General features: G+C 31.0%; 1 long non-coding RNA gene across 3 annotated transcripts in view; it reads right to left on the reverse strand.

The window, feature by feature from the left end:
• LOC144847788 (uncharacterized) overlaps nucleotides 1-14,685 on the reverse strand; it is a 70,350-nt gene that overhangs the window by 16,986 nt on the left and 38,679 nt on the right. The window contains exons 1-4 of one of the 3 annotated variants that reach the window (XR_013613788.1): nucleotides 10,266-10,529; nucleotides 8,752-8,826; nucleotides 7,766-7,840; nucleotides 7,045-7,333 (exon numbers count right to left, since the gene is read on the reverse strand). The exons of 1 other annotated variant lie outside the window; for it this stretch is intronic. This is a non-coding gene — a long non-coding RNA (uncharacterized LOC144847788). Of the gene's footprint in view, nucleotides 1-7,044; nucleotides 7,334-7,765; nucleotides 7,841-8,751; nucleotides 8,827-10,265; nucleotides 10,579-14,685 lie in introns of those variants that run through there. One more of the 3 variants, XR_013613790.1, reaches the window with a different exon arrangement.

Here is a 14,685-nt window from a genome sequence, read left to right on the forward strand (position 1 = left end):
CCAGTATTATGCAATTCCTGGTAAATTCAGGAAAACATAATTATAGTTTGTATATTAATACGCCATACGATTACATAACCTATACTTTTCTTATAGTCTATATACTTTCTATTTACAATTATTCATAACATGATTTTTTTCAATTACCTAAATGAGACGATAGTGGTAAATCAAAGCACATATTTCCTGTTGTTTTAATTTTATTTTTACATAAAATTCAAGAAACATTTTCGATAGGCTCAGAGAGACTAGGTTTTATAAATACGGCTTCACAGTATTCAATATTTACCAACTATTATACTGTTGTAACTGATTAGTTTACTGTGTATATCAAAAGACTAAAAAGAAAAGCTGATTAATAATATAAACTATTGAGGTACATCTGACTAGTGTAATATAAAAACGATTAGCTATGGAAGTATAAACACGAAGAAGTTACATTTCATACTACTAATATTTTGTAAATATTTACAATCTATCTTATTCAATCATTAATTTATTGAATTTAATTAAAATAAACTAAACGTGTGGCAAAACCCAGCCTTGTCACAGCAACTTTATGATACACAGACATTCTGATAATTAGTAAAATTCAGATGATAATAATAGCTTGTTTATTAATCTTAGATATGATATATATTTGTATAGGTAACACTATTTAGGCTACTATTGATCACCTAAATTATGATGGGTTATTTTACTTATACTTTTTTACCATCATCTTTTTAGTCGCGTGCAAACGCGACTCTACAGCTCACTATGTCGGTCGGTTGGTCGGTCGGTCGGTAAACACTAACTCAAATTTGCAGCCATGTGACGGTGACCATCACGTGAAATATCTAGTTCAGCAAAGTTTTTTCAGATCCAATGTTTAGCCATCGTGTGTGATACCTTGTAAACAGGTGCTCAGTTATCATATTAAACTTCATCATCTTTATTGGATACAGATAAATAATAAATAGCATTATCACAAGAAACTCCACCTTCGTGTACATTAGTTGTCATTCTTATTCTCTTATTAACGAACGAGTCTAATTTGTTGTCATTATCCTGGGTTTCTGATTTTATAAATGTATTGCTGAACAGGATTCGGCGTAATGTTTGCCGATTAATAATAACTATTAACAATATTGCAGTTATAGCAACGACGGCCCTTCCTATAACCACTCCCACTATTACTAGTTCAGATTTGTTGCTATCAAGTTTAGATAGTCCATCAATATTACTATTAGAGTCCTGATCATGGTTAAGAACTGTCGGTGGTAGATTAATATGGATCTCTCGTGTTATGTTTAAAGTAGTGGATGAATTCCAAACCATTCCATCTTCTCTTACAAAACATGTAATGATAAATAGTTGACTATCGACTAAAGTATTATTAAGCTTAAGATCTATGATGTCAAAAATTGACGTTGTTGAATTAACAATGTCTCCAGGAATATATGGTGAGACCTGCCATTCATACTGAAGATTGTTTGTCTTAAAGTTTTTTGCAGAACACTGGAAATGAACAGCATCTGTCTCTTGCACTGATAGTAATTTAGGTTTAATTTTCACATCAGGTGACAATACATTAAGTCTGATTGTACAATTTCTTGTCTCATCCAAAGCTTCACTGTCAAGATAGCATGTCAATTCGGTATCTTCCCTTTCAATAATAATTGTATCAGATTTTACCCATTTGAAATCAATAACATCACTTACAATATTATCAGAAACAATGACATCAGATACCGTGATGATAAGATGTGGAGATGTATTTTTATGATCTACTGAGTCGCAATGAAATATGATTGACTCACCAATGTATAATGGTGTCTCGTAAAAAATCCACTTAGCATTGCTTTTTATAAAACACTGGGGAGAAGTTTGAGATGGTGGCTGGAGGACCGTTAGCTTAGCAGTCGCAGGATTTGGCTGGAAAGGTAGTGCATTTTTCCTATTATAACCAAACCGACACTCGTATAATCCAGCATCAGAAAGCTGTACGTTTGAAATCGTTAAACGGTAAAATGAACTGTCAAAAGAAACAGAGTATTTGCTTCGAGACGTAGATCGAAACAACCGGTCACCCCTGGTAAGATACCGAGTTTCGTTTTTCCAATACAACGTGTAATTCATATAAATCGCTTTACAGTTGAAAACAACGTCTGAGCCGATTCTTACTCGAGAATCTTTAGGGCCAGAAATTAAAATCTGACTGCTGACAGTAAACATAATTATTATGTAAGCATGTAGACAAATTTCAAATTGTCTGACAAACTTCATTGTAAATTAACTAAAGACAAATTATATGTTTCAATTGACTCAGCTTCACTGTGTTATTTCACTGAAAACGATATTATTGAACTGTTCTTACTTAGAGGGATTCTGTATAATACCACCAATTCAATTCATCCTTTCATAGTGTATATTTCAACTCGATACTATCAATGGTATCGGTTATAAAAGCCTAGTGTCATAAATATATCATTGAAATCAGGAAACAAGCATTATGTCGCCGTAGGTATTCAAGTGGTTATTTTCAGATTTAATGTTTTTTACTAACTATATACAACGCATACTTTTTAGCAGTATGGAAGTTCAGATGGAAAAGATACCGCATAGATATTGTATTAATTTTTTCTAATAATATCAAGAGAATTTGAATGTATAGTCACATTTTAATTTAACTGGAGTCGAGATTGATAACCGGAATGAATTGCCTTATGAAGTAGTCAATTTACGAAGTTTAACAAAAGATTGGAACAGTGAAGTGAAGGTATACATTTTTTGACTTAGATGCATAATTGACACATAAACAAGTCCTATTTAGTAGGCCTACACCCTTCAAATTCAAGTTAATTAGTATGCATTTCATCAGGAATGGGAACGTCTTACCCACTGCAATTCTCCAGCAATATCCATTTTTGTCATTCCAAAACGTAGATCGTTAGAAATAGAAATGATTGAGGAGGAAGAGCATTGTATTGTGGTTATATTATTTTTCTGATTTGGTACAAATGGCAACAAACATAATTTAGACTGTTGTACTGATTCATATTCACCATCTTTCTTTGGCAATGGTGAAACTAAAAATATGCAAAAATATGTTACATTAATAACATCATCAAAAATATACACACTGTACACTAATATGGCTGTGTGTATATTTTACGTCGATCATCAATTGGTTGCAATTTATGTGTCCCATACGGTTCCGCCAATCAGAACCAAGTTTGCTTATTGATTGTTCCGATTCGTCAATTTTAACCAATAGAATTCCATGACATTGACCATTGTTTTATCTTTCAATAAGTCGCCAGCGCGCACACTATAATACACATTACATGCGCGCCGCACACGTCATTACTGTAATATGTGCGCGTAGTAGTAAAGTAACTATGCAGATTTAAATCTCTATAGTAACAAATCAAAACAATTCCCTCACTAGGAGCCTAGTTTCGTTATAAAGTAATAAATTAATTCCAAATAATTCGTTGAAAAAAACCCTTATAAAAATACCTTTAATACTTCAATCATTCCTAAATAAGTAGTAATTCAATGAAATGAACAATTAACTAAATAAAGTTATAAAATCGGTTATTTAAACAAAATATATGACTAGACAGAAAGAAGGATAGGATTTATGCATATTTTTAGTTTGCTTATTTTTGTTCTAAAAATATTATTAATCAGAATTAATCTTACTTTAATATTAAAAATGTTATTTTATTATTCAATGCTATGTCCAGGCCTACATCCATATTATGACTTCACTTGGAATCTACCAAGTGTATTGCCTTACTGTTCGATTTAAAATATCATCTTATTCTTACCTTTTTTATTTATTCGTGTTATACGTAGGCAGTCGTATTGTTGCACCACAAAATAAGAGAGGCATAATGCGTTATTTAAATAAATATATAGTAGGCTAAATATAATAGTAATAATGTTTGATAAATTAAATCGAAATATTTTGGAAAGAAACTAAGCACAGGAAAACTAAGTAAGGAGATGATGTCTCTTCAACGTGTTGTCGGAGCTAGCGCTTGTTGTATACTGAAGTTTATTGGTTGTGTACACAAACTTTATTCCGCGCAACAATTGTGACGTCATACGTGTCATTAGGACAATAAAATATGAATTATATATTTTGCGTCATTTACTCACAGGTGTCCTCTTTCTAGAAGTTTATTAGAAGACAATTTTAAAACTAATAATTGATTGCGATTTATTTCCCGATCATTATAAATATATTTGTATAATCCCCGAATAGGCCTAAATATATATCTATTATAACTAAAAAAACATTTAAAAAAATTTACAATAAAACTGTAAAATCACAATACAAACAATATTTATAGTGTTTTAAAAAAGACATTGACTTGATTAAATAACGGCCAATTTTGTAATTAAAATGATAACATTAAGTTACAACTAGAATTTAATTCGTCACTTTGACGAATTATAGGTGATCATTTTTATCATTTTACTGAAATTAATTTTTTTTAAACATGCACGTACGTTAACATACGATCGGAAAATGTTGATGTATGCCATCCTATTATACGCTTGTGCCTATTATATGCCATATCACATTATGTACAGTATACTGTATATCTATATACAGTGTAGCATTGGTGAAATTACGGACACACATCATGTTCTAAGTTTTTTGCACTGATGACATTATCAAAATAAACTTGTAGATACCAATATCGAAAGATAATGAATTGAGCAATAAAATATAACAATTAGAAGAAAATTTGGCACGTAGAAGCGCGGTGCGCGCTCTTCAAAATGTGTATAACTTTGACGAAAGAGATGAAAAAACTACTTTTTAACTTCAACTGGCCATATGGTAACTTCATAACATTCGATAGGCTTAATTTTTATATGCATTCATATCTACATTTCACCAGCTCTCATAATAAGTTATAAACATCAAGGTCAACTTTAATTCAGAAGAGCTGTAAGGTATTCAACTATACGTTGTAGGTGAAATTACGTAACCACCGTTATTCAAATTTTAAGACGTGATGACGTCATCGAAATGAAAATATTGGCAACTCATGAGTAACATAATTGGTTGAGGTAGAATATATAAAAAATTTTAAAAAAATCGAGCACAGATAAGCGAGTTACGCTCTGTTGAATATGGTGGTCTATGACAAAATGGGAAAAAACCCTATTTTAAAAATTCATGTGGCCAAATGATGACGTCATACCATTTTGTACGTCTAATGGGTATATACATTTATATCTACAACTCATTAACTTCCATAATAAGTTAAAAAAAATGGGGGTCATCTTCCATTCTGAAGAGTTATATTCATTTTAAAAAGGCCTTATTTTTTACCATTTTTAGCACTTTTGTACAATTAATGTGCGCATTTTGTCATTTTTAATGTGCTCGTAGAGCACTATTTTAAGTCGAAATGGACTCAAATTTGGTGAATGTACTAAGGATTGTGAGTAGAATGTGATTTATACATCAAATTTTATTTATTACGCTTTTTACGAATCGCGTGCGCAAAAACGTGTTTTTGTGCAGTAATTTTTTGAAACACGCAAATGGCCTAATTCATGCTCTAAATTGATTAAAACCTAATTTTGAGCTTTTTAAAATTTTAACGCGCGATTTCACGCGCATGACCTTGAAACGCGCAGGTTTTTATTTGCTAATATTTTTTACCTTGACCTGAAGTTTACATGTAGTGAATTTCATTAATATGTGATAATGAATTATGAAGATATGATTGATAGTGTTATTTCACAAAATGGCGTATACGTGACGTCACGGATGAGTGGTCACGCTGAAAAGCTTATTAGGACTAAGTTACAGTATTTGAAAGACATTGTGAAATTTTGGTAATCATTGACATTTAACTTTTTGAGATAATTGTTACACAAAATAGTGTACAGAAAGAAGAAGAAGAAGAAGAATAAAGATTTCATACAATAACAATAGGTGATCATTTTATTCTAAATGATCACCTAATAAATTATTTTATGATTGGGATTTATTTGCGCGATTTAATTCATAATGAATTTCCTAAACATTTAATTTTGTGATTTCTCTGTTTTACGCTCTTCATTATTAATTGCAATAATATTACATCTATACAGTAGCGGACAATCGCTGTAAAATGAATTACCAGCTACAATATATATACAATATATATAGAAAATGTAACTAAAATAACGACGTCAAAAATGAATTCCGATATTATAATGCTATCAAAAGAATTAAATATAGATTACATTTATAATATGACCTTTCAAAAGTTACATTAGTTTTTATTATGCAAAATAAGTTTGTTTCGGGTTTAACCAAACAACTTCGTCTGCTTTGTCATCTTAACAATAACTTCTGTGATTAGAAAAATCAGTGCAATTTATTTATATTTATTTTCTACTTATGTTAATTGGCACATCTGTAGACCTATGATTTATATTGTATTCATGTTATTTGCACACCTACATACTAAATACATCAAATATTGAAACACATTAAATTTATTTACTGATCACTAGCTGCTTTCAAATTGTACTTGCTTTCCATATTGTCAAGTTGTTTAGAATTATTAATATCTTGAAGTATACCTTGTGGGTCTGTGTATATCTGTTTAGTTTTAAAATCGTCGAATCACCATCCTTTACGTAATACGTTCATTGCGTTTATCTTCCAGTTTAAACGTTTTAACTGAATTATTTCTGGTAATTTTCTTTTACATTTGACCTAGTGACGTTGAATAATAAATTCTTTTAAATATTTACTGCATATAATTTTAAGTCGAGGACCGCTGTGTAGTTCAACCTCGATTTGACTGTTGAATCGACTTTCACAAAAAAAGAAAATCAAAATTCATTTTTTCTAAATTTATATTTATTTCACTAAGACTACACGTTTTATTATACGGAAGACCGGTTTTCTAAATATATTATTATTATGTATTCATAGGCCTATCATTCTAAGAGAATCTGTATTAAGATATTGAACTTGCAATTAATAAACCTTTATCCGTATATTGTTATAGATACATTTTTATGATATCCAGTATGTAAATCGTCCATTTTTTCGCTTAATGTAAGAAAGCGACAACTGATTTTTTTTTACCCGACGACATGGCGAACAATTTTACAACCCAGTATATGTTAAGGAACAACATAATTGGAGACGGCTTTTCTAGCTATTTATGAGACTAATCCTCGTAATGATAATACGCGTTTCATTACTACAGTGCATCTTAAATGCCTCCTTTTTTAATCGGTGATCTAATTTTTCTAGTCATCTCGGCATTCTGTTTACCGTCTTCTTGCACTTTCAACGGATTTGCTGCAGCAGCAACTAAAATAAAGACAATAATAATTATGTGTATGATAATATTAATTCAAAATAACGCTTAAAGATGTATTGTCCCCCAAAAACATGAACAATGAAGATTAATTAAATCAGACTTTGAATAGGTTATTTGGTAGTTTTAATCAAATGACAAAATAAATAAACCAGAAACCCATTACATTCTCTGGCAGCCAATTTGACTCTTTTTTTGCTTTAAATCACAGTTTTCCAGGTAAATCATTTTTTTCGCTCCAATTTTTTGTCAATGTGAATAAATATTATGTGCCATTAAAATGACATATTCAACAAAAAATGTTATAAGAATTATTTTTTTAGGGCAAAAATATATCCTTAATGTAAATGTTTTAGAAATTCCAGTGACATCGCTAAGAAGAATGTATAGATTTTATTCATTTAGGGACGAATCCAAATAATTACCGTTTTCGTTACTGTTTCCTCCAGAGTTGAGTTGAGCCGGACCTGCATCTTCGTTAGATGTTGTCTCATCATCCCCTATCAGTATTGTATATATTGGTTAGTTTCACATACAATATTGCTATTCTAACAGGGCATTATTGTAGTGAATTTCCTTCAAAATTGGTCTTAGGCTCTGTCTACACTATCAAACTTTATGTGACCAGAAAATGTGATGTGCCCATATATGGACATATTTGGGTACATCACACTTTTTTGTCAAACTAGTTTGATTTTGTAGATAGAGCTTTAATTATTGTAGTTAATTAATGATTTGTACTTTTAGGTCTACATCTTTTTTTTTTTTTGGTTGCCTAATTTAAAGTTTGAAAAAATAATGATGTTAAGAGTTTTTTTTTAATTAAAAAGGTTTTTATAACCCAACTTGAAGTGTATTATAATCGGTTTAGTGTGTAACATCGAACTAAAGTGCCATAAATAGATTATTGTTGTATAGAGTTTTATACTGACATCTTTTTATTTTGAGTTTTTAATATTACTATTTTTAAATTTTGGTACAGTATTTTCAGTTATTACTGTACTACTTAAATTGTTTGTCTTTCTTTTTTTTTAATTCATTGTATATTGCATATGTGACGTACGACTACGACAGCGATCGAGTCAGTCGGCGGTTGACTAGTTTTTATTTTGTATCTGTTTTTACTTATTTGTATCTGTTGAATGTCTATCTGTATATAGAACGCACCGTGTATGAACGGGTTCCACCGTTGTAAAGGTCTAGTTTCAATAAATTATTATTATTATTACCACTACACTATTAAACTAGGAAATTAATTTGTTTCCAGTTTTCCATCTCATGACAAAATAAATTGTTTCATAATGGTGTATCAAAAATAATTAAAAATCAATCAAATGTACATATATTGCATTAAAGTATTACCAAAATTATTAGCATTATAATATTAAATATTATACAAAATTAATCTTACTTCCAGGTCTTGCTGCCGATAACGCAATCAGGACAAGAAGCATTGACAAAAAGAATAACTTATTCATCTTCAATCCTTAATAAACAAAAAATAATTTGTAAAATAGAAAATAATTTAAACATTTGTAAATAAAAAATAACAAAAAATTGTGTAAATATAAAATAACTAAACAATTTGTTTATAGAAAATAACTCAAGTTGCACTCTTCGTTAATTAGTGTTTTTTTCTAAATTTACTCAAATACGGTTATTTACTTATTTATCTTCCACCCTTAATAAAAAATAAATAGTTTTTAAAATAGAAAATAACTAAAACATAAATGCATATTTGTCTATTTATCATCGATCGTTATCGTCCTAGTGTAAATAGGCCTTTAAACATGGTAATAAACATTAAATAATCGTGAAAACTAAAAAAACATTAAATAATAATAAATCATTAAAAAATGTTTTTAAAATTAACTGTTAGTTGCAATTATAAAAAATGAAACCACAAACACATTCGAGGCCCAAAAAGTGTCCCCTTAATGTCCACTAACCAGAAAACGATTGTCCCTTTAATAAGAGTTTGCGCAGAAAATACCAAAAACAAATATTGTAAAGCTCAAAGTGTTCGCGGTCATAAATTTTCACCATTTTACAATTTTAACTATTTCGCGACCTTTTATTTTCGTGATTTGAGTTTCTTATTTAATTTGTTGAACCACATTGGCGAATGTATTTCGCCTCCGCGATGGACGTCAAACAACAATTGAATAGCGTTGAGTAAAATTACAGAATACGCGATTGTAAATTTAGGGATGTGAATGAATAAATGTGTTGGCTACACAGTGGGTGACGCACGTGTTTAATAGGCTCTTAGATAGTGAACACCCCCATAATTAAATACCAAAAACAAATATACCAAAATGAACAATAATTGAACTGGACTTGAAGAAATTGAGAAGAAATGAAAATTTAGCAGCCAACGTTTTATTAATGAAAACTGTTGTCCCATTAATAGGGGTTGATCAACAATTTGGTGTTGGTTATAGTGTAAAAACATATACTGCCTCTCGTATTGCCGTAAGGTGTCCCTTAATAGGGGTGTTCTAAAGAAGGACTTCTACTGTAAATGAAATTTAAACAAAGATCAGACAATAAAATGTCTTATTAAAAGAAATAATAATAGATTAAGTTTTAAATTAATTTAAGTTCAAAAATTAAAAATCATTACCTACTGCAGTTACAGTACAACCAAACGACTAACTTTGGCCTATAATTATTTTATCTTAATAATAATTTGAGATAAGATAACACAAATAAAATCTATCGGCAATTTTGATTATTTATGCAATCTACAACACTAAATACAGTACGTGACATGCATACAAATCAATTTACTGAAAATTGTGGGTATCAGCTCAATCTCAATATACATACAAATAATAAGGAAAAGACTAAATCAAAGAATAAAAGTAAAACAGTCAGAAAGATCAAGCTGTCGAAAAAAACTATCATATAAATAAATGTTACCTTGATTATTGATGATTATCTGCTTTGAAATAATACTTGCTTTCCGCCTTGAAAGTTGCTTAGAATTGATAGTGTCTTGTAGTATACCTTGTTGATCTCTGACTGATATTTTCAGGGAAAGTTGCTTTTATAGACGAATGCCTTTAGCCCGTTGTTGTTTTACCCATTATTTGCACCCTGTTACCCAATACCTGCTTTCCGTCTTGTCAAGTTGTTTATAATAAATAATACCATGTCAATATGTGTACTTTATATCGGCTTAGTTTTAAAATCGTCAAGTGGTTGATGTTTTCTGGGAAAATTACTTTTATACATGTCATTAACTCGCCGTTATTTTTATCAGATTGAATATTTTTAAGAAATGGAGTCGACGACCTCACCTAATACTTGCTTTCTGTATTATATATAAAAAGTTGTTTATAATAATGTAACAATAATAATGACGATGTTTTCGCTGAAAGTTCTTTCTACACGGATGCACGGATGTTGTTTTTATCGTTATTTGTTGAGTCGATGACCTCACCACCACCTATTCCACATTATATAGCAAACTTAAGAAAAAAACAAATTTCCAACATTTTTCCAGTTGAAAACTTCTGCAAATAGCAGAAAACTGAACTTAAGCAATGTCTGCATTTAGCACACTTTACCTTTCATTCACTTTAAATTCATGTCTGCAAAGGTTGCTAGTGCAGCTCACTTCTGCAAACTTGTTTTCTGCAATTTTTCAACTGATCTGCACAAGTAAAACTTGTTTTGACTAAAGCTCTGTCTACACTGTCAAACTAGTTTGATAAAAAAAAGTGTGATGTGCCCAAATATGGTAGTATACTGATATGCCCAAATATGGTAGTGAAATGACATCATCATGCCCATATATGGGCATATCACATTTTTTGTCATATAAAGTTTTATAATGTAAATAGGGCCTAACTCGGAGTTTGCTCAAGTTTGCAAACAAAAGTTTTTTTGACAAACTAGTTTGCTGATGTGTGTGAACACAGCCAATCAAATCATTTTCGGTGTAGTCATTGTAATACTGCTGCAGATGGACAAAAAGTCGGCCTCCAGTAAGAGAAGGTAGTTTTAAGCTTCCCAAGTTTGTCAAAGAAAGGTTCTCCAAAGCCAGTGTAGTCGTGTCGACAAACTTCCACAGACTGCAGAAAACGTTTGCAGAAATCTACGCTAGCACACCTTAGTTTACCAGCTTCTCTAGTTATTATTATAGGCAGTTTATCCTTGTTTAAACCAAAATGGCTTCGATACTGTTGACTCGAGTTTTAAATTAAATTTAATTTATATTTATTTCACCAAGAATATTTGTTTTTATTACACCCGTTAATATAAATAATATATATTTTCTTATAACAATCACTATGCATATTGAAATATTAAACTCAGAGGCGATAAACCTACAACAATTACCGGTTGATTGTTGTATATAAATTGCATCTAATATTTCCTAATTGGTATAATAGCATAATATATTATTAGATCAGGGAAGAGTAAAATTACACTCTTCCTGGTTGGTGCTGCAATAAAATCACTTAAAAATATTTTATTAAAATAGATGAAATAATTAGTTTAAATATTAATTAAATGTAAGAACAATATGCATTAGGTCTACATATTGTTCTTTATTTCAAGCACATCAAACAGCGATATTGATAATTGAATGGTCAATTCTTTGGACTCCTGAAAGTATCGCTTTAATTTAGTTCGGAAATAATAAGAAAAAGTATATAATTTTCTTCTTAATTCTTTTTTTTTTATTTTGGCAAACTACCGAGATGGTAATAAAAGTGAAATCATTCACTGTCCTCCTTAAAGGAGGAAGTCCGGTTCACAGACAAACATATACAAGATATGCTTTACATAAACAAGTCTTTGAGAGTTTCTTTTCATGCATGTCCTTAACATTATCGCATTATTATTAACACGATCTGATTTGATTTATTTTGAAGAATCTTCCTCCTCGTATAGGCCTATGTACACGCAAGTATTTCCACCCAATCACAAGCAACAGTTTAGATGACCCATCGTTTGGTAGATTTTCTGTACGTTACTTTTCTCTCCAGGAGTATGACATTTTTATTTTTCAATTTTAACTTCAATTTTGTTTTAAAACATCAGTTAGTTTCGTAATCATTATTAATGGATAATTCATGGCAATTATATACAATATTTTCAATAAATAATTTAAAGTTTTCCTGAGGTTTTAAATGCGGTCTAGACACTTTAGGGACGTGTACCGACCAATTACATTGGCCTAGACACTTTAGAGGTACCAAACCTTTTCCTTGCCTTTAAAGCGTCATCCAAAACCATGTGCCTGTTGATTGCCCTCAGATTACCTAATAAACAAGTCCTCAATTCTATGATGACATTAGTTTTGACTTATTCAGAGTTTCCGAAGTCACAATTAATCTAGATGTTCCATACTATGAACAGTTTATTGACTTAACATGTAAATAGAGGGAATACATCTTGCTAAATCTCTGAGCTATGAATCTCTGATAACTAGTTCCTCTCTATATGACGGTATTTTAATTTTGGTTTAGTTTTACCGATGGCGCTATAACATTCTCCGCACTTTCACTCCCAACAAGAGAGGGCGCATTCTGGTTTCTATGCTTTTGTTATTTAAAATAGAGAAAGAGCACAAAAGTTGGAAAATCAATCGCCCTAAACTTAAATCAAATCAACATTTATTTATTTGTACCATTGGCAGCTAACCTTGGCAGCCGATACATTTTCTAAAAGTAACTGTTGGTTAGACAAATGGGTCGTACCTATCCCGGAATATTAGTTTTGCCATCTTACTGAAGGTCGATATTAATATTTAGCGTCGCGGAAAACGCACTAGCGCACTCGCGTTGTCAAATTTTTTTTTCTATACTAAAGCAGAAATGAGATAAGACGAACTTTTCATCTTAAAGCAGAGTGTTGTTTGTCTTAGAGTTCATCGATACATCAGATATATAATAATATTGAAACAATTAGCAGTTAAATTAAAAAAGAATATACTTAAGAAAGAAAATGTTTAAATTACTTTTCAATGCTTTGGAAAACATATGAAGTATTTTACAAAAGCGTAACAAAGGGCGTACATGTAAAACCCCAGCCGTGTATGCAGCTATAATTGACGTAGGTGACAAATCAACCTGGTATGCAGTCGATAGTAAATTTCAGATTATATGGCTTGTTTATCCTAGACTCTATTACTATTGTATGTGATCACTTGAATAATTGTATTTATAGTTTGTATTATATGTGTTTTCGGTTTACCAGTGTGGCATAGAATTAAGGTGACTATATATGTCTAGGTCTAGAACATGAACTAGACATTTGAAGATGTAGCTCAACATAGTTATGTAGGTTCCCGTTTTGTCATCGTTTGACACCCTGTTAAGTCAGCTCTCATATTAAACTTAAACATCATTTTTAACGTCTTCTGCGTTGACATCATTTTGATTTGGCACTGAAGAATAATACACAGCATTACCACAAAGTCCCCTATCTTTGTCTACGTTAGTTGTCATTCTTATTCTCTTATTAACTACCGAGTCCAATTTGTTGTCATTATCCTGTGTTTCTGATTTTATACATTTATTGCTGAACAGGATTCGGCGTAATGTTTGGCGATTAAGAATAACTATTAACAATATCACAGCGATAATAACGACGGCCCTTCCTATAACCACTCCCACTATTACTAGTTCAGATTTGTTGCTATCAAGTTTAGATATAGGCCCATCAATAGTCTCTCGTGTTATGGTCAAAGTAGTGGATGAATTCCAAACCATTTCATCTTCTGTTACAAAACATGTAATGGTAAATAAGTGATTTTTAAGCAAAGTATTATCAAGCTTAAGATCTGTGATGTTCAAAATTGACGTTGTGGAATTAACAATGTCACCCGGAACATATGGTGAGACCTGCCATTCATACTGGAGATCGTTTGTCTTAAAATTTGTCGCAAAACACTGGAAATAAACATCATCCGCCTCTTGCACTGATAGTAATTTAGGTTTAATTTCCACATCAGGTAATAACACATTTAGTCTGATTGTACAATTTCTTGTATCTTCCAAAGCTTCACTGTCAAGATAGCATGTCAATTCAGTGTCATTCCTTTCAATTATAATGTTATCAGATCTTACCTCTTTGTAGTCAATTACATCTCTTACAATATTCTCAGCAACACTGACGTCAGATACCATGATTTTAAGATTTGGTGATGTACTTCTATGGTCTCTTGAATTACAATGAAATGTTATTGACTCCCCAATGTATAACTTTTTTTGCAATCCAATTATAATTTCTCTTTAACCAACACTCAGGAGAGGCTGCAGATGGTGGCTGGTATACTGTTAGTGTAGCAGTAGCAGGAGTTGGGTAGAAAGAGTAGTAGGGATTG

Source organism: Antedon bifida, chromosome 1 (assembly GCF_963402885.1).
Source record: "Antedon bifida chromosome 1, ecAntBifi1.1, whole genome shotgun sequence".
NCBI classification, from domain to species: domain Eukaryota; kingdom Metazoa; phylum Echinodermata; class Crinoidea; order Comatulida; family Antedonidae; genus Antedon; species Antedon bifida.